This window comes from Rhea americana, unplaced genomic scaffold, assembly GCF_003343005.1.
Source record: "Rhea americana isolate MKP2758 unplaced genomic scaffold, rheAme1 scaffold_155, whole genome shotgun sequence".
Taxonomy (NCBI): Eukaryota; Metazoa; Chordata; class Aves; order Rheiformes; family Rheidae; genus Rhea; species Rhea americana.
The window spans coordinates 2212287-2234336 of NW_028185650.1; the positions used below are offsets into that span (position 1 = coordinate 2212287).

Here is a 22050-nt window from a genome sequence, read left to right on the forward strand (position 1 = left end):
AAGCTTGGATCCCATCTAGCTCCTCTCTTCCACACCAGAGGGAATGAGAAACCTCTACTGGGTAGAAGAGAGGTAGAAGAGACTGGATATGTGGAAGGAGTACGAGATGTGAGGAACAAGTACTCTAGTTCCTTTTGTTGATGGGAACACAGGTGGGTCTAGAGGATAAGTCATTTTAGTATCAGCATTTTAGAATGGCTGAAGTTTGTAGGAACCTCCCAAGATCATCTAGTCCAACCTCCCTGACCAAGCACTCATCAGCTAAAGCACATTGCACAGGAACAGATCCAGGTGGGTTTTTAATATCTCCAGAGAAGGAGACTCCACAACCTCTCTGGGCAACCTGTTCCAGTGCTCTGTCACCCTCACAGTGAAGAAGTTTGTCCTTATACTCAGGTGGAACTTCCTGTAGTTCAGTTTACGCCCGTTGCCTCTTGTCCTGTCACTGGGCACCACTGAAAAGAGTCCAGCCCCATCCTCTTGACACCCTCCCATAAGATACTCATAYACACTGATAAGATCCCCTCTCAGTCTTCTCCAGGCTAAACAGGCCCAGCTCTCGCAGCCTTTCCTCGTAAGAGAGATGCTCCAGTCCCCTAATCATCTTTGTAGCCCTATGCTGGACTCTCTCTAGTGGTTCTATGTCTCTCTTGTACTGGGGAGCCCAGAATTGTAGAAATGAAGAATTCTGTTCTTTGATAGTGGTAACTTGGTAATAATAATCTGGTTTGCTGCYTAATGGTCATTTGTGCAAGTCCTTAAAACATAAGGTACTATGTGAAACATATTGGCATTAAAAAAGTCCTCTGGTATTTTCTAAACCAAAGAGATGTGCCTTGCTGCCTTTGGGGGATGTCTCTCCACTATCTCCCTGTTGGAGGGAATAGTGCAAACCATTTCCCAGGGTCTTTGCACTGAAACACTTGGTAGATGGTTCTATTAAACTATTATCCTGTCTTTTAGATTATCACAGGAAGACTACCTACTGTAGATTATCTCTACCAGATCATCAACCAGGTTATCACCTTTTTTTACATTTCTTCAGTCCCCTAGCTGGAAAGRGTTTGGTGTCTCAGCACACTCTGTTCAGTCACAAGAGCTGCAAATGAATGTTCCCACTTTGCAATAGACTTGTTAGTGGGACAAGCAAAGTGGGTGGTAAATTTTCCTGTTTCAGAAATCCCAGAGGGGTGGAGCTCTGACTCAGTGTAATAAAACACCTGCTCAGCAGCTTCTGACACTCTGAGGTCTGTAAATATGTTTCAGGAGACACAGGGAACTGTGGAACCTCATATACAGGTGCCCTCTGCAGCACCTGCTTTTAGTGCAGCAGCGATCTCAATGGCATCAACAGCTGCCTTCCACAAGGTAAGTGGAAAATAGCACAAACCTGGCAGGATTCTCTGAGAATTTGATTCAGATTTGTCCCCAGAGTACAGATAGYACAAGTCCACTCCTATCTGTAGGATATAACTCTGTAAGCAAAAGAGATTGTCCTCCCTTGGCTATCTGCAGGCATAGGGACCTGGAGTCAGTATCTTTTTATATTGCATAGAAACAGCTGCCACTTTTYTGACACGTTCATTTTCTCTACCTGATAGAAGCAATGAGGGAGCACGAATTGTCCAGGTACTCGGCATACCCAAGGTATTGCAGTGGGAGTTCAGGAGCAGCAACTCCACATTGAGAAGCTGAAATAACATGTTACAGTTAGGGACGTAAAATACAACCGGAAAAAAAAGTACCCTTCTTTTCAACCTGTGTTTTCCCAACCTCAACAGAATTCAAGCAGCAAAACAAGCTCCTTGGAAAATGAGGAAAGAAAATGGATGATCCAGCGTGCAGCACAACACAGTGTTCATGCTAAGGTACCACATTCAGCAAACTAAAAATATGAGGGACTAAACCAAGAGTGACATGTTTTTCAGAAGGGCAGAACCTTCTCCCAAATTTAGTTATTATCAAAGATTCACGTGCTTATTTAGAAATAAGAACAACATTTCATGGATGAAAATTCTCTTCAGGTGAAACATCTGCATTCCATTATTCTTTTATTCCATTCCTTGGTCTATTCACACAAAGTGTATTGTTTTCGTGTCCTTCTTTTAACACTGTCCACCTCTACTGACTTTAATGGAGTTTTGGTTCAGCATGATGAATGGAGAACGTTACCAGCATCAGCTKGTCAGAGCAAGGCTGTGGGCGACCCCTTGGATTTCAGTCATGAATGCCAGTTTCCAGAATAAATGCCTGCTTTGCTCACTGTGCAAATCACTGCAATGACAAAAGGAGAACAGCTCTAGCAGACTTTGCAGGGCCTGAGACAGAGCTGTGTTTGTGTCTAACCTGTACCATTCGTATCAGTGATGATTTTTCTCTCTGTTCTTGGTTAGCTTGCAGCTGGCTGTGTTTTCTGACAAGCTGCCTCAAAGTTAAATTGGATCGTGCTAAGCAAAAAGCTAAGTTATGTTTAATGATATTTTAAATATCATTTAAAATGATATTTAAAATATCATTATTGGGGTGTGATTCAGTGTCTCTAGCTGACAGGAAACCTCAATGTTTAATTTTGTGTTTGTAATAAGTGTTCAAAATCTATAGAAAATGACAAATATCACTTTGTTTCTTTATTTATATTACACACTTGTCAAAACAATTGAAAGCATTCTTGTTAATACTACCCTGACAGCTCCTACAGGTGGAAATTAGAGCAGAAAAAATGATGACAAATTATCAGTGAGGTGTGAAATTCRATGCATGACCGGTGCTGACATGGCATTTAGGTGTTCAAAATCCTACTGAATCTCTTCATTTACAAAATGTACATTGTGTATCTCTTGTAATCATTTACAAAAATCCCTATTGAACTTCTTTCTTGCTTTAAAACATGTCTGGTCAAAATCATCCAGTTTTTTTAACCACTAATACATCTATATGTATATAAAGATTGATAGAGTCTAGCATATGCTTTTGAATGCATGTAAAACGATATAAAAAATCAGGTGGTCGAAAGCACCTGAATATGGGCATATGGGACTCTTTCCATTGCTTTAATTCTTTCTTCTTGTACTAATTTTTTCCTTAGCAAATCAGCTTCCAGAAATTCTGCCTGGCTATCCTCAAGTGTTTAACAACCAAGATGTTCTCGGTCATTCTTTATTTGCCTCCTGCATTTTGAACATCTGCTTTCTCTCTTCTGTAATAAAGCCTGATAGARAACTGGCATTAAAGGCACGGACTTGTGTGAGCTGGCCAATTTCTGGATGGCTTTGAACAGTCCTTGATTTTTGCTTGCCACAGCTTGCCATCCACAGGAGGATAATCATGAGTAGAGAGGTTTTATAAAGGATAAGACACTTAYAGCAGCTCTTGAGTCCAAGGCCCAGAATGAGTAAGGAGGTGCAGAGCTCTCCTTAGTGCCAGTGCTTAAATATTTACCAGAATATTTGTTTCTGTTTGATTTCTAAGCAGACTTTGCATAACTGTGTGATAAACTAAATTGTTACTGGGTTGGTTTTAGAAAAACATGCCCAGAGGCTGCTGCATGGAATTTACTAAGACTCTAAAATAGTAATAGTTGTCTCATCTATCTACAGTGGAAAGCCAAATATCCCTCACTGCTTTATTTTCAGGTAATGCATCAATGTTATGAAACCTCCTTCAGATTTTAAAATGGATGAGAGTTTCCACTGAGCATCTCTCTGACTGTCTCTGGAAGTCTTGAGTTGACAGTTTGTTTTTTATCATATTAGACATGAATAGAGGGAAGATGAAACATAATAAATGAATGTCATAAATGATTGTGAATAAGCTCCCCATAACTACATTAAATCTAGTAAATTTATTACTGGAAATTATCTGTTGGTACATTGCATTTCTCAGACACCAACAGTGTAATTTGTAATTTTCATATATGCAAAAAACTGTGGCATTTTTTCTTGATAAATTATCAGCTTAAAAACCTAGGCTTTGGCTCATCAGCTGTGGATGTATTGAACATTTGTGTGCAGTAATGTAAAGAACAGGAAACAGGCAAACATAATCTCAAGATCAGTAGTGTGAGCAGAGGTTGGAGGGGCTCATCAAAGTATTCTGCTGGACAGGACATCAGAAACCAGAGGAGCACTAGCAGGAGCTCCATCAGCTTTGAACTTAAGTAAGCAATATCGAGCACATCTCATCTTTACTGGTTTCCTGAAAAACTAGAAAAGTTGTGGCAYTAGGACCAAGCCACCTGTCACCCTTCCCCCTTAAAAAATACCTGGAATTGAACAGTGACATGCAGGCTTACATTTTGCAGGAGTAAAAATGAGCCTTTAAAGAAGGCTACTCAGTTTGCCAGTCGCCCTGCCATTGCAGGGATGAGTTCAGAGGCTCAGAGCATAGATTTATCTCGTTGTCAGAGAGGACTGCAAGTCTGCAGTGAGAACAAACCACACTCTTCAGGCTTTGCCCACCTGTGGAAAAAACATGATGTACTGTGGATCCTCATGTTTTRGTAACAATACTTGCAGTATGGTACCAGGAGTTTTTCCTGACTCAGTAACGAATGAAAATGTTCTGCTGAAAGAAACTATGATAATAATCTCTTGCAAGTAGTTAGTTACATTACTTAATCTCTGAATTAATGATTTTTTTTTGATGTAATACAGATCATCATCATCAGCAGCAACACATTGTTGCTTTTTAATTTGTTAGCTTTTAGCTTTGCTCAATGTGTYACTGTAATGAAATAAAGAGACTAGAGGAAAAGGAGGATTAATTAAGTTATTTCCATTAATAAAGCCAGGGACTTGACCTTCAGTTATAAGAAAATGTTATTTTGCTCATAGAATTTTCTGGAGTGGCTTTCGTGTCTGCCATTTGGCTAGCAGGAAAGTGCTATATGGAATACTTTTCCATTAACTGCCTTCTCTAAAGAGGTTAGGTCTCATTTTCATTTGTCTCCGAGATTTGCTTAATACAGAGCTGGCGAAGCCCTCCAAAGGCAATGCTGTCTCCAGTTACGATGAGGAGGAACTGTCACTGAGTATTGCTCCCCCTTGACGCCGTGAAGAGGGGACAAAGGTGTATTCCGGAACTGATTTGCTTTTATTTTTTTTTCTTTTATTTCTTTTTTTTTCCACCGAAGAGCCTTGCTTTGGCCTTCTAAGTGTTGTACTGAGAGAACATAAAGGCAGATCAGGTTACAGACCGGTTCTGAGTGCTAGGAAAATGCTCTTTTAACTAGCAGAAATGCTGAGAACATAGAGATAAGACTAATAATATTATTCCTTTAAATTTAGAGTAATCATTATTTTGGTGAGCAGGCTAGCACTGGAAGGAATTTTGCTGAAAAGCCGTGCTCACTGGGTGAGCAGAGTCAGGCTGAGGGAAGCTGAGTCTCCCTTCTTCCTTCCCTTCGTTCGTTTGGCTGCTCGTCCAGCAAGAATGCGCCAGTCGCTCTTACTGAACGCACCTCCCAGGTGCACAGCAACGTCTTTCGCCTTTCCTGTTAATTCCTTCAATATTCTCTCCCCCTCCAATCTTTTTCATGGTATTTGTTCCATAATTGTTTGCTGGGTAGCCTCTGGCTGACATATCTGATGCGCTGTCATCTTGCAGTACTCGGATTTCTCAGCCAGCACTCTGAGATTGTCCCTGATGGAGGCCGCCCGCCTCGTGGCACGCCGTGTGTCCGTGCAGAGTTCATTGGCTCTTCTCTTACTCAGCACCCACTCTGAACTCTCCTCCTGGAGGCRAGAAGTAATTCTCCTTCTTCAAAACGATTTCTAATCTGCACATTGTAGATGATCTCATACTGTGCRCTATCATTCCCTTAGCAAGCTCTTAAAATGTAAACGAACTCCTTCCCTTCGCACAGGGCCATCCTCCTGCGACACCACACATCCGCCTTTGCATTCTCTCCACAATTCCGTGCAAACGGCAGTATTTGCATCCTCGCATCATCTTTGACACACTGTGATCCACACGGTATTTTAGTTGTTCTCCACAACTGTGTATGTTGTGTATTTATTTCCTAACACAGCCCTTCCACATTGTAGTTCTCTTTTCAGTTTGCTTTTATTTGCATGCGAAATACGACATCCTTGTGGAGTATTTTTCTCAGAACCTCTGTTTTCCAGTCTGCTGCAATGAAGTGCTCATGGCCCTCAGGAACAAGCACATGACTGATGCTTAATGTAGACGCATCCTCACAGAATCTGCACTGGTTTCTACTTCTGTCATTCTACTTTTTAAAAAGTCATGGTAGTTTATGAGAGACTCAGTCTTAAAAACATAGGTTCCAAAATGTTGATTGACAGAATCATGCCACAAGCTTACACTAAATAAGGCTAAGAGAACATCCACCGAATGCTTCAGCTTCTGCTGAAACTTTTTTTTTTTTTTTAATTTGAGGTCTACTTTTGAAAAAATCATGGAAATAAAAAGACAAGCCCAATGGATTTGTAGGTTTCTTTAAAAACAAAGCAAAAAAGAAGCAGCTAAGCAGGCATAAAGGTATGTCTTTCTGATGAAAAAGGAGCTGGTTACCATAATGGCTAAGCAATAGCTTTGAGGTGGCTCAGCCCAGATCCTAATAATGCATAGGTCTTACCTCCCTAGTTTAAAACACTTTAAAATAAAATATAAATAAACAAAATATTCTCCACCCTACCTCAAACTTTACACAACAACTGTTAGTTTCCTACTTTATTCTGGTATACACCCAGAAGCTCAGTAAAATGCAAATGTATCTTCTACTCCTTGTAGCATGATCAAGAGAATGTGTTTATTCAGCACCGAATAGACGTTTTACTGTTTTGGATATGTTTCTGTATCTCACGGTAAAAAGTACTAAAATTTTAATTAGCCAAGTTGTCAAAAATATTTTGAAATTATGATTGCTGGTTACAACATAGAGCTTATGTACAAAGCTTTATGGTTACTTAATGTATTGGTTCATTTTTATCTAATACATCATCCACTAACACTCCTCCACTTCGGATAGTTTTTCCAAATTTTTGGCCATTAGCTTTGACAACAGCTTTTTTTCTCTTTCCTTCTCCTCCTCCTCCTCCTTTTTTTTTTTTAATTTTCTTTTGTCAGGTGAAATTATTAAAAATAATCAGTTTACTCAGAAGTCCTTAAAAAAAAATCACCAAGATTCAGGAACCTGTATCCTTCTCTAAAGGTCACTTTCTTTTTTATTAATAAATTTTAACCTATTTAATGAGCTATTCCTATTATAACTACACATCAGCTTTGGACTCTGAATTTACTACTCAATACAGTTCTTTCTGAAATCTCTCCTTTCCTTCTATTTCTATTGCCAAGCTATGAAGCTCTACCAGCAGCTCTCCCCAGTGCTGATTTATCCTTTTCACTCGATCATCTGTTGTGTACAAGCGTGATGCAACCCTCTTTCCTTTCTGTAAACTTTTCTGACTAATTGACTAAAATATTTTAACTATTCTTGCATAGCTGTTCCCGCAATCAGGGACTCCACATAGCCACACGTGCACCAACTACAGAAAGTTTTGCCTATTTTCTCCATCTTTCTGCTGATGCTCTAATTGCTGATGCCAAGCGATGGATATATTCTCTAAAGATGTAACCCCCCTACAGCACAAATGGCTGGCACAACTTCTACAGACCCAGCTGATCAGGCCTGACATTTTCTACAGCAGATTTAAGATTTCCTTCTTTGAGACGGATTGTAGTCAAAACCATGTATTCTGCTCACATATCTAACGATCAGATACGTCCTAAGGAGTAAGAACTCATCCTCAGACATCCCACACCACAATCATTATGCCGATTCTACCTTTCAAAAGCAAGCAAGAAAACCTCAAAAGGTCCCTCTTACATTTTTTTCCTATATTTATGCAAGAATTCCATTAAAAGCATATATTTTGTGCAGGCCTTCAGCATGGCACTGACCATTGGTCAATAATCAATCCAAATCAGATTATCTCTGATCTGTGGATTCACTGAATTCTGTGTTGTCATGTTGGATCAAGTGGCCACTTGTATCTTAGATGATTTGATGGAGCTGGCTAACTGAACTTTCTCAGCTGTTTTTACCCTCTGTCTCCATTTTCCTATCTTCCCTTTCCTTCTCCACTTTCTCCTATATTTTTAGGTGATTGCAAGCTTTGGCARTTGATTGAGTTTGCAGAGAAAATGCATTTTGGTGCTGATTGATTGTATTTCTTCTGTGATGTGCATCAAAAGAGATACTTTCAGCAGAACCTGGGTTCCTTTCAGTGTTGGTTATCATTAAAATAAATACATATATCCTAACCTTTAAAGCTTATGCACATCTCCTTTGTTATTTTTCAGCAAAAAGAAATGTCACCTTACTACCTACTCWCCGTAAGAATCATAAAGATGAGAAATGCTCATCGGGCAGATTTTTGTAAGTACCAGATTTTTCTTAATGACATACAGTTCTAAAATTACTGGATCAGACCCTGCTTGTTCTAGCCACTGCACAAATACAAAACATAGAAATCATTTTTGCTAASAATTCACAATCTAAGCAAGTTCTGCCTCAGAATATCCATATTCAGTTTCAGAGTTAATTTTTTAAGAATTCAGCAATGTGTCAATGACAGGTAGTGTATTGATTGAAACTTAAATGCTATTATCACTCAGCAAAGCACAGAATTATACCTTAGTTTTCTGACATGYTGTCTATTTCAGTGGTGTGAAAATAGCTTAAATTGGTTTTAATAACCAGGTATCTACAGCTATCTCTTGTCTATAACAAATAGAGGGAATGCAGGGCTGAAATCCTTACGCATCAATTATATTATATAATAGCTTACATACAAACTATTCTGAAAATATGTGATATTGAATAGTCCTTAATTGATGCTCCAGTTCCGCATAGGCTTTTTCTGGAGAAGTTTCTCCTGCCTTTCCACCAGGTCACTAATAACTACAGTTTTGCATTTTCCTTTGCCATACTGTTCTTTCTCCCCTTACTGTGCATTTTTTTCCGTTTTGGGAGATTGTGCTGGAGTTCACTAACACCACAACCTCTCCACTGCCCAATATCTCCTATAACTTCTTACCTCTCTCCATTGTGTTCCCATTTCTTAGTATTTTTTAGTATTGTCTGAGCATTCACCACAGTGAAAGGTCATTTACTTTTGCTGTTAGCTATGGTACTCCAAAGTATGATTTGGTGCCGTCACCAAAGCTGTCAGATGAATAGGCCGTACATCACATGGCAAGGRCTCTCTCAGATTGTCTTAGTATATTCTCTGAAGTTAGAAACTAAGAAAACATCTATGATGGGCGCAACTTTTCCAAATAAGATGAGGCTCTCCATGCTCCCAGCGACCAGACAGCTCTGCTCCATGTTACTTTGGCCTGAGTACCCAATAGACTGGACTCCTTGGTAGGCAACAGGCAGACAGGATCCTTACAAATCCCTGCTCCAAGGATGCACCTTTGCATGAGGCAGCAGGTCATTGGACAGACTTTGAGGCAGGCTAGGCAGGATGCCTTCTTGTTCTCTCCAAGAAAGCTACCTAAATTCCAYTGGATAATTAAAAGAAGGTAACATTTTTAGCCAAAATACTACCATTAGTATTCGGACAGAACACTACCATTAGCTTCTATCTGCATCTTCTGATGGAACAATATTCTGCAAGCAAAATTTATCACCATCTCTTTGTAAAACTCCTTTTGGGGTTTTAAGTCATGGATGTCTTCATTGTAATGAAGAGAAGTGTTCCATTCACAGGTTTATAATACTGGGTTGCAGAGAATAGAAAAAGTATCATAGGGTGGTAAAGAAGGTCAAATTCATTTCTGTAGTGTTTCACAGCTATGAAACACTATATACATGCCCAAGATGATTMATTTGAAGTGCTGATTTATTTTCTTTTAATATCAGCTTTGATCTAGATTGGAGGTTGAACGACAAGATAAGAACCATCATTCCTTGATTATGCAAAGGGATTACATGAAGTAGAATAGTGCTGTGTCYTGACAAAATAGTTTTACTGTTGTGACCCTGTCCTCCATCCTGAGGMCACTGGGATTTCAGAGAAAATCTTGCATAATGAGTTGCAGAGGTTTCAGAGCTGTTAGAAGCTGTCCTGTTGATTCTCAGCATCAAAATGTACTTCATTGAACTGGGTTTCAAGATACGTTAGCACACGTTTCTAGCTCTGCCAATAGGCTTCTTGCATGATTTTAGACAAGTCTTCTGAACACTYCGTGCCTCTGCTCTACTGTCTATTAAACATCAATAACAAAATAACTTTTCCCACATTTTGTCTGTTTTGTCTACCAAGATTATGTACTCCTTTTGAAAGGGATAATCTGATATTATAAGCAGAGGGATCCTAATTTAAAATGRGAAGCAATTCTTAGAAACAATGGGAAATATCTTTGGACTCCTTTTTGCCACCAAAGACCCAAGACACAAAAAAGATGTTATATACRTTACCAGTAAACAAGTTCTGGAGATCAGTAGATGAAAAAGAGGATCTCTTTCTRTCTCTTCCATCAGCAGTTCTCCAGCTACTCTGTGGCATTGAGTCTGTTTCCTAAGGAAGTCCCACCATAACAGAGCACTGTAAGCCAGCATGCCATTGAACAAGGAGGATAAAGTAATATTAAATAGCTTTTTGTTGATTGAGCAGCACCCATCCTGTGCTCTGAAAGAGGTTGGAGTCTTGCAGGAAAAACAGGAGGTGATCACTTGATTTTAATACTTCAGTACAATGCCYGCAGAAATCTTCTGATTTTTGAGTACTTGCTTTTGCACTGACAGCAGTGTTTTTAATTTTTTTAACATTAGAAAGGATTTCAAATATCAGAAAACTAAAATAGCTACACATACTACCATGCTGATSAGAATTTTAAAATGATGTAATTTACCTAGCCTCAATTGTAGGTCTTGCCAACATGATTTTTTTTCTCCTCTAAAGCTGAGTATTAGCAGCTGATGCCTGTGCTATCAGATGGTGAGGTATCAGTGGGAGGCAGATAAAGAGGTAATGATTTATTTCAGATTTCCCTAGGTTTTCCTCTTTCAAGTACCAAATCCAGGAACAAATTACCTTACTGCACCTGCCAAGTGCAGCAGCTTCTGTGACTTCCTTTCTCTACCACTGTGCATGCTTCCCGTGCTTCTAAGTATGCACCAGTTATCAACTTGCTCAAGTTCCTGTCCACCTCTGCTTGATGAAGCAAGCTTCCTCTTTCCCTGATTTTTCCTCAGTTCATTGCAAGTGCTTTAGCCACTGGATTTTTTTATATTTTTCCTTAACTTACTTGCTAAATCCTGGCTTTAGGATATGCTGCTTTCTATGCACTTCCACTGACATTCCTCACTACAGTTCGCACTCARCGTGATCCTGGGTGTTTTTTTAAATACGTATCTCAAGAGTTGTGGGACAGGTGTTTTGCAATCCTCGGATGAAGTCCCATCTTATCCTGAAACCTAACGCCACACCTTTGCCTGCAGACAACTCATGCTGGTGGAGTTTAGTAATGATTGCATCTGCTTACAAACAAAGAAAAAAATTAAAACAACAAAAAAAATCCATCTCCTGCTCAATACATCAGTTAGCTCATTTTATATGCCTACTGTCATGCTACTGCTTTGGTAGGCTCTGCTGTACTTAAGTAATGTTCAGCTCTGACATTGGCCTGRTACTTCATACAACTGGTTTCTAGTCATCTTTGTTATGCAAATGCTATTTGCAAACCTGATCTAATTAATTTTCACTCTGCTCCTAGCTGACCTTTATGCTAATCTGCAATAATAGGTCAGAAACAAACATGAGTTTACAGTACACCCTAATTTTATGGGGGCACTAGAGAGGCATTACAATAAGATCTCTTTTACTCATCCTACTGTCTCGCAGGTGATGAGTGTCATCACCACACACTAACTCATGTGCACAGTTACACTGGGGAAGTGGTGGGAATACCAGTATGCAAGCAATACATGGGGAAGTTTATGGGACTTTCATAGCTTGGTGCCTGTTTTGCAGTGGTATCTTCTCCTTATTCCCAAGACTCTACGCAGTCTTGGGCAGAAGGAAGAGTGATTTGGGAGGGATTATTCATGTGTAGGGGAAGAGAACTTCACCTGCACCTCCTGCCCAGCGGAGGTGGGGAGGCAGAGTGGACACTCAATCTGCCTGCAGGGAGAGGCAGTGAGGAAAGACACCAGAAATATTTCACCTCAGYGAGCATGGAAAAGGCAGATGTTTCACATGAGTGCCAGAAGCTTTTATAAAAGCTCTTGTTCCCTGGCTCCATTGATGGCTCAACTTCTCCCCAGATAATTTCCTCTGCATAGGAGGAATATCTGGCCAGACTGAGGCAGCAGCAGAAATGGTGCATTTAGCTTTTTTCCTTGCTGCTAACACCTCCTCCAGTGCATCTGTTTTCCAGAAAGGAAGAGGAAGGAGCCAGGCCAAGGGAGAGGAAGAGCGTGGTGGAATACATTCTGTCATACTTTAAAGCTGCTCTCCTTAAAGATATGAGTGACTCTGTGGCTATGCAAGGTTGCACCCAGCCTAGTCTGCCTTCACTGCCATTAGCATTTATTCACTGTTATGGCAGGGCCTAAAGTCCATCCTACCCCATCCCCATGAACAYATACATGATTAATGGCTGCATCTGCCTCATCCAGCATGTCTAAAGMTGTAGCACCAAGAGAGGGGAAGAACTGCATGACACTGTGAGGGGAAGTAGATCTCTCTCAGGGCCTCAGGGAATGTGAGTGACAAAGTCCTGGAGTGGTGTGACCTCCCTGCTGGTCTACAAGGKCCTGGAGACTGCCAGAGGTCACTGGTCACTAACCCAGGGAACCATGTAGTGGAAATCTATCTCCAACATGGATCTACAATTCAATACAAGTCAAAAGACCAAAACTCTCTTGTAACTTTACTGGATATTGCATAATGCCCAAAACCTAAATAAAGAGGTCTCTGTAACATATGATTATCTGAAACCATGGTGGCTAACTTGGATATCAGCTGATAAGACATAGCAAGAGCTGACCTTTCCTGCTGCAGAGCACTTTATAGCTCAGTAACACAATACAGGTGAAGAGGGGGGTGTGTCTGGTCTGGCTTTACATGCTTAACCTAACTAGAACCGAGTGTTTGCAACAGCCTGAATTGCAGAGATGAATTTGAGCTATGTGTCCTAGTAAGAAATTATTTGGAATGAGTTTCAGATTGACTGGGCTTTCTTCCCGGAGACAGCCGCTTCTCTGCTGGGTATTGTTCTATCAGTTTAAGAGGTTTTAGGTAGGAGGATCTCCATGATGCAGCTGTCAAAGCTGAGGTAAGCCTAGGTGAAATCTTGGGAGTTTGAAAAGTGACTGTGACCATTCTTACTGGGTATAGTCTTCAACTATAGAAATCGTGCATGTAGAATCTGGGATGGAGTGTGGTGTGCTCCAAGTGGTATAAAGTGCTGAAGGCCACTGTTAGCTGGCTCAGCTGTAAAAGGATACCTGTTTGTTCGAGCTGGAGGGTCAAAGAACTCGTACTCCCTTTATCCTTCCTTTTGTTTTTGGGAAACCTTTGGATGAGGATTGATTTTGTATAATCATAAAGGAGGAGAGGGCTCTTCTCCTCTCCCAGCTTGAGAAATTATTTTGAGGATACTGTCATTCTATGTATTCAGAAGACGTGCATCAGTTTGGGAATGATGCATCTGGAATCAGAGTGTTTATAGATTAGAGTGGCTCTCCAAAGACAATAGGGATTATTTTTGCTAAGGAAAATAATACAATGCACAGCAACTAGGGAGAGTACATGTATACATGTGTTATGTGCATTTCTGTTTCATATTGGTCATTTTAACTAAAAATATATGACAGAGCACTGAGCAATCATTGACTTCCTGGAAGAACTCAGTGGGAATTTTTGTCTTTCACTTCCCACCAAATTCTCTTTTGTTACTACTGAACAAGTGTGATACTCATGGATACTTCTACTCTAGGAGTGCAAGTGGTGCCAGTGGTGTGGTAGGCAAAGCCTAGCTCAGGCAGGAAATCTTTCCTCTGTGACTGAGGCAGATACTGTACCCGCCAAGTCTGTGGCCCAGGTAGCCAAACCAACAGTGATGCCTGACTTAAATGGCTGGACGGGGTGAAGGGCAAATTCATGCAGGGACGCTGTCTGTTCTGGCGAAGGACATTACTGATGACACATAGTAGATCCAAGATAGATCCTTTGTTATTTCCACAAGCAAGCTGTGGAGATTGGTATTGCTTCTATCTGTGAGTATTGCATCTGGTTACYTGTAAAGGACAGTGCTCAGTTCAAACAGGCTTTCAGATAGATGGTAGTTGGAGGTAACTATTAATATTGTTTGCCTTCTACTATGTTGATGAGGGAAAAAATATCCCTGAAGACTGTGTTTGATGATTGAGTAATGGGAGTGACTCTCCTCCTCCTCTTAGGTAAGCCATAGTAAACTAGGATTCAAGGGGAACCTGTCTGTCTAGGTAGAGAGGAGTTCACTGAAAGAAATGATTTTTTTTCTTTTTCTTATTATGAGCTGCAGTAATAGTTTTTACATAGTTATTTACATTCATTGTTTTTACAAGACTTGTTTTTCTTACACGTTTTGTTTTCAATGCTGTAATTTTATATGTGATGGAGATGAGTGATTTCAGTGTGTGATGGTTTATTGTAGGAACATGTCACAGGACTATACTCTCACACTGCAGCAAATAGCTGGATGCAATTCTGAAATTTTAGATTCAGCTGTGAATGTTTAGTTTGAAGACTAAACAGTCTGTGAATATTTAGTTTGAAGAGATGAACAATGTTATCGTCACACAAATGCAACTGAATYAGAAGTTGTTAAGAAACGGGGGAGGCTACCCTGCCACTTCGTGCTGAGTTCCAGAGGGACTGAGAGTTATGACATCTCAGCATCCCTGCAGGGCGATGTCGTGTCATTCATTAGGGAATGAAATTGCAACATCATGTGCTGATATATGGGCCTGGCATGGCATGAAATTGCAAATGATGCCCAGCCACACTGAGTTGCATTGCAATTTGAGCATGAAGGGAACACAATTGTAACTCTTTTAATTAGCTCCAAGGTAGCAATGAATAAACTGAAAGATTTTTGCTTGCTCTCTGTATACTTTTTGGCAGGGATAAGGAGAAGCAAAAAAGCTGGTTAGTCATTTCAAATGTTCCCATGGAATTAGGGTATCATCATCTTCAGCAGACATCCCACTATCCTAGTATTTTTGATTTGTTCCACTATTTGCCTGATAGCTTAGTCTGGCTTAATGTGGACTGCCACTTCTGCAGAATCATATAAGCTCAGTTAGAGTCACAGCATGGGGAACAGCTGGTACTGTCTGTACAACACAAGGAAAATACAGGAAATAGAAGGAATTTTATGGGATACAATAAATTCTTCTTCCCATCAGTAGGCACTGTAGATGAATTAGGGTACAAACAGATCTGGCGTGGTTCCCTTTCTTCATGGGAAGCAATGTTTCTCACGCTAGCGGCTTCACCTCACCTCATTGAAGAATCTGCACCAAATAGTTACTAATGATTGCATGTAATTTATCTTTGGCCAGCTGGCTCTGCTCTCACAGATTCACACACAGACTCACAGAATGTCTGATGTTGGAGGGACTTCTGGAGATTCTCTACTCCAACCCTCTGCTCCAAGCAGAGTCASCTACACACCTTGCTCAGAGTTGTGTCCAGCCAGGTTTTGAATGCTGCCAGGGATGGAGACTCTACAACCTCTCTGGGCAACCTGTTCCAGTGTCTGACCCAACTCACAGTAAAAAAGTTTCTTCTTATGTTTAAATGGGATTTCCTGTATTTCAATTTGTGTTTGTTTCCTCTTGTCTTTTYGCTGGGCACCGCTGAGAAGAATCTGGCTCCATCTTCTTTACTGCCCTTATCAGGTATTTACATGCATTCAGCCTCCAGGCTGAACACTCCCAGCTCTCTCAGCCTCTCCTCCAACAGGGTATCCATGTTCCCCTTTGCTGGACTCACTCCAATATGTTCATGTCTTTATTGTACGGGAGAGCCCAGAACTGGACTCAGTCCCCCAGGTGTGGGCTCACCAGTGCTGAATAGAGGGAAGGATCAACCCCCTTCCTGGCTGGCAACACTCTGCATGATGCAGCCCAGGATGAAGCTGGCCTTCTTTGCCCCAAGGACATGTTGCTGCCTTACTGTCCTTCAGGATCTCTTCCGCAAAGCTGCTTTCCAGCCAGTTGGCCCCCAGCTTGTACTGATACATGGGATTATTCCTCCATAGGTACAAGATTTTGCATTTCCCTTTGCTGAATTTGAGATTCAGGAACTATCTACCCATCTCTCTAGCCTATGGAGGTCCCTCTGAATGGCAGCACCACCATCTGGAGTAACAATCCCTCCTTCCAGTTTTGCTGAGGGTACACTCTCTCCCACCAGCCAGGTCACTAATGAACATGTTGAACAGTATTGAACCCAGTAGGGGCCCCTAGTATACCACTTGTAACCAGCCTCCAGTTGGACTTTGTGCCTCTGATGACCAACCTTTTAAGCTTGTCAGTTCAGCCAGTTTTTAGTTCACCTCACTGTCTATTTATCTTGCTCATACTTCATTTTATCAAAGAGGAATTATCAATTACTATTTTTTTAAGTAAAAATTTATGAAAGTAAAACTCATGGAAAACTCATTTGCAAAAGCGGCCTGATGAAATTGTTTTGTCACAGAAAATACTCTAGCAAATAAATAGATCCAGAGAAAACAGCAACAAAAGAGATTCATAAAAGCTGTGGCTGTTCATTATGCTCAGCTCAAACTTTCAGCATTGTCAGCTTTCTCAGTTTTATCACAAATTTTGTTATATACACTGTATATTTGAAATCTTGAATTTTAAAAAAGACTAGAGCATCCCACTTTTCAGAGAAGGGAAGAGAAAGGAAACTTTGCAGTTAAAGCAAAAATCTTGAAGTGTGTTCTTCATGCACCCTACACAGCCAGAAACCAAAAAGAAAAAAAAAATCTCAGATCAGTTTAATAGTTTTTAAATTACATCATTTCTCAGCCATTTTGGTGATTTCAGGGACGGTAGATTCATGTTTTTGGAACACTTGAGATGGCAGCAATAAGTGCATGAATGAGAGGAGAGAGACTCTAGATGACTCGATATTCAGCTCTTGGCTTTTGTACAGGGTTTCTATATGCTCTTGAGAAACTCTGAAGACCAGAACTAGTGATACCATGTGTCAGGATGAGTGCATCATAGATTAGTAGGCCTTCAGACAGTACAGTAAGAGAAGCTATTTCAGTGTATCATACAGATTGGTAATGATAGTTATCCTGCACATTGTAAATAGAATCACTCTGATAATTACCAAAGTCAATATATTGTTCTGTCACTTTGATTGTGTAAAAATCTGCTGCTCTGTGGAATCCATTTCAAAGGCAGAAAGGCAACATACACCATCGGTGAGGAAAGCACCTGACAGCATTAAGAAATTCCTTCAAATTCCTTGTAAAACCTTAACTTAGAGCCTCCCCACCCAAAAGTCATCATCCTCCAAGGATATCCCTGCTCTCCTCATACGGCCCTTGGATCTCAAGTAACACCTTATATTTATGTAAAATATCCCAAAGGGAGTTCATCCTAAGCAAAGATACCAGGATTAGCTGTCCTTTAACCTTGAAGCTGATACATTTTTGTCTGTAATTCTGACTACATCACAGCCTGCCCAGGGGCCAGGGCAGTTGAGGTGCCCATGGTCTTTCAGGAACACCTGAAATCGTTAGATCATGCTTCCTCTCCTCCCACACACTCTTTCTCTGCCAGCTCCAGTGGGTTATAAGTGATTTACAGCAGTTTATCAGTGGAGGATCAATTTATTGCTTTGAGGAACTTGCTCAAGAACTTGGGCTGTACTTAGAGAAATTAAGTGCTCAGCTCTTTCCCCAGGAGGTAGGCAGCTCTATTGACTGATAAGAGACCAGGCTTCTCCCCTTCTTCTCTTCACTGCACTGAGACCTGTTTTACACAACAGGGTGGATCAGCCTTTTCTTTAGCCTTGGGCTAAGGTCCTGCTCAAGGCTGGAAAATCTCTCTGCTGTTTGCTTGGCTCATGATCTATGGGAATTGATGTCTAATAGTAAATGTAGGTTCATTCCATCCACAAGATCTAAATCCTTCTTGCTACTTCCTTTCTTTCTGCAAAGAGAGATGGAGTAGGAAATGGCTTCCAGATTTCTTTCAGGCATCAATAAACACCAAGAAAAGGATCCAGCTACCTACTGAAACCTGAAGAGGTAATCATATTGCTAGTAGGTCTCTCTCTTCCTACTCCACCTAAGGAGGCAACACTCTAGGCAGGAGGGATAACTGTTTTTTCCCCATTGTGAATGGTTAATAACCAGCTATGTCTGGCTTTTATTAGCTGAATCAAACTCAAACCCTGATTCTCTTAAGGTTTCTCATAAAGCTAAGTTGTAGACACAGAAATGAGAATTTAGGAAGTAATATTTTCTAAATCATGAGCAAGATTAGAATATTCGTTTCTCTAAATATAGGTACTGTGTGTTGGTATTATACATCTACAAAATCCTGACTTCCATGATTACATGGCAAAGTACTTAAAGCTAGGAAACGTCAGGATTAAGTTTGCTTCTGTATGGTACACAAACCAATACAGTCTCCTCAGTTTCCTCAGTTTGTTCCTTTATGGGTCTACTACCTTCCTCTCCTTCTATTTGACCTATTTCACCCGAAGCTCATCTTTCTCTGCTTACTCCTACTGCTAGGCTGGATTATGCAGTGCTGGTGCCCTTCAGGGTCCAACTTGATGATCCAGTCACCCCTTCTTGTCTTACAGATTATTTACACTCMGTTATTCTCAGGATCTGAAGCTCTCACTCTTTGCTTTGTCACTGGCAGTTTTCTCTCAACTCCCAGTCCTAGTCCTCCCCTGCAAGTCAGCTCCAGAGCATTCCCCATATAGTTCTTGTCTCATGACACTCCCTTGCTTCTTCCTCTGGATCCAAATGTTGTCTTCTCTGTATTCAGATTGGACAGTTTCCTACTCCTCCTCACTTTCTGGGACTAGCAGCATAGGTGATGTGCCTGACCTTAGGAGAAGGACTGTTGTGCTTTCAGCTTCAATGCTTGACACAGAAGCCCAGAACTCCAAGTAATATCATCAGTAGGTCTCAGTCTAGGGTATGCAGATTGGATGGGAAGGTCTAGCAAATACACCATAGTATTCACATTTTTTTTTGAATAAAATGGCTGATAATGTGGCCAAAAGTAGACAGATTTCTACATGGCAAATGTCTCCACCTGCCAAATTTTCAGAGAGAAGAAATAATATTTATAAGGGGTAATGTGGAACTTCTTGCTATCCATATTAGTCTGCCCACTGTCTACTGTTTTTTTTTATGTAACATTATGCAGTTATTCAAATACTCTGCTTATTAAAGTACTATTGTGATGAATAATAATTTTATCTAGCGGTGTGATCCTGTTTTCCTGCTCTGGCCTATGTAGGTCAGAAAGAATTGGGCATGTCTTATCCATATTCAAACTATAGAGCATTTCAATGCCCTAGTCTCTTGTGTCCTAGTTCCACTGCCAGATACTTTGTGCCCGTATTTTTTGTAGTAAGTCAATCTGATTGCTACGTGAGCCTCTGGTTGCCAACAGCTTCAGATGAAAAATTCCAGACCAAAGCCATCAAAAACTGCAGAAATCCAGTGTGGAATGAAACTTTCTATTTCCGGATACAGAGAGAAGTCAAGGTATGCAAATAAAGCAAGAACTCTCTTCTTCATCTCATCTGTATGCAGCTTCTTTCAGTTTAGGCTGAAGTAGGATGTCAGGTCTTCTGAGTTTGCTGGAAATTTCACTAGCAAGCGAGAATGAAACAATTTTGGCTTTTTCTGGGATCTACTTCTCTCCTAAAGGTTGCTTATTTGTATATCAGTAACATGAGCCTGCCATCCTTGCAGAAGGCTGATGAGCAATTGAGTGATAACACAGAGAAACAATGAAATAAAACAGTAAAGAAAACCACACATTTTCCACTGAGAGGTCATGGAAATAATGGCATCCCAATGCCAGGAAGCTACTAAATTCTAGTATGATGAAGATCTTGATTTTGTCTGGTACTGCTAATGACACTGTACCCAAATACCTATCAAACATAGGCGCTGAAAGTTTAAGGCCCAAGAACGCAGAAAGGTGGCCTTGAAAGCTTTTAGTATGAAGTTACCTCTATTTAAGATTACAGTATTTGAGAGAGTTACTGGCAAGTAGAAATGATGACCTGAAAGAAATCTCAGCTCAGCCTCAACTGACAAGACCTGTTTCTTATAAGTGAGATCATACTCATTTTCTTTCTCTTCCTAGTGAGTTTCTCATCAGTGCTTTTATATTTCCTCTCTTTAAAGCATATATTAAACTTGGAATAGGTGCAGAAAATCATCTTTCTTGGGTACTTTCTAATGAATTGTACATTTTCCATCTCTTTTCCAGAACATCCTGGAAATGACTGTTTCTGATGATGATGTTATTCATGATGATGAGTATGCGATTGTTCTTTTCGATCTAGCTAAAATTTCCCTTGGGGAAAGAGTGTTTATGACATTTCCACTAAATCCACAGGTAAGGACTCAATCTGAAGTTTAAGTAGAGGCAAAAGAAAATGAATGTCTCATTTTACTAGAGAGATCTGTTGTCTTTTCTGTTTTACCACCAGGACCAGCTTCCAAATAGCATTTAAAAAACCCTTCAAATCTTGCAAATTTAACACTGGTGGAAAAAAACTGACAATCTCAACAAATTCTTATCTGTTTCCTCTGACAGAGATTGTGGCTGAATCCCTGAGCTCAGTAATAGATGCAATTTTAGAGAAGCTGTGTATTTTTCCTAATCTGACAGAAAACAACAGATACTGCCTAATGCTCACAGAGATTATGAAAAGAAAAACAGTACAAAGAAAGGAAAATTGGGCCTATTTCCACAGTATTATTCTAAATACTAAACTCTTAGCATATASTGTTTAGCACATGGAAGCTGGTAGGGAAGAAAATGTGACAAATAAGTTTACTACAAAGATTTGTAAACACCTTTTGTTCTGCTAGTTCAGTTGATACTGCCTCTTCCTTTGGGAGAAAAAAGCTGCCTCTGTTCTCTACTGCTGACAGTAGCAAGCAAAAAAGAGAATATTGTTACATATTAAAGCATAAAGGATATTGCTTGCAAAAATGAAGGCCACTTTGTAAACCTCCACACATGCAAATTGAGACTGTTCCTTTTTTAATTTTTCTTTTTTTTCTCTCTCATTTTCTCTCTTTTTCTGCTCTCACTTTTAGGGGAGAGGGGAGCTGGAAGTAGAATTTGCGTTGGAGAGCATGTGAGTAAAACCAAATATTACAGAAGCAGCAGCTCAGAGTGGTACATCAGTGCAATGAAACATTCTGTCCACCTATTATCTTAATAGCCATATTCTTCCTTTTTCCAAAATTATATGCATTAGCAAATTCTTATAAGAAGGGAAAATGACATGGTATAGAGAAAGAGCCCACAATTTCCCATTCTGTATTTTTTATTAAAATTGATGTGCGACTTACATAGTTCAGAGTTGGCTTTCTGGGATGTGTGAATCCCGCTGTAGTAAGTCTATTGATTTTTCTGGAGGGGATTCTCTAGGCAGTTTATGGTTTAGGGGAAAGCTGTTACCCAATATGGGACATACCTGTGATGTTACGACTGTTACAATCATCTACTTCACGTTTTATTGCAGTTGCATCATTTCTGCAAAGTAGTTATGTGGCATCTAGTTAAAAGGGAATGTACTTCTATAAGCAATAGAAAAGAGTGAAAATCCATCTTTAAGAGAGAAAAATCTGTCTTGTTCAAAACAATATACGGATTATATTTGTTATGAAATGTATTTTTTTTTTCTTGTTTTCTAGGCGGGGTCCTCCTGAAGCCATCATCACAAATGGAGCAATAGTGGTAAAAGATTATTTGCATTACTTTTTTTATGTTCTTTTCTACAACACTCT

At 40.1% G+C, this 22050-nt stretch overlaps 1 pseudogene; it reads left to right on the top strand.

Moving 5' to 3' along the window:
* LOC146598738 (cytosolic phospholipase A2 epsilon-like) overlaps positions 1-22050 on the top strand; it is a 47411-nt pseudogene that overhangs the window by 5343 nt on the left and 20018 nt on the right.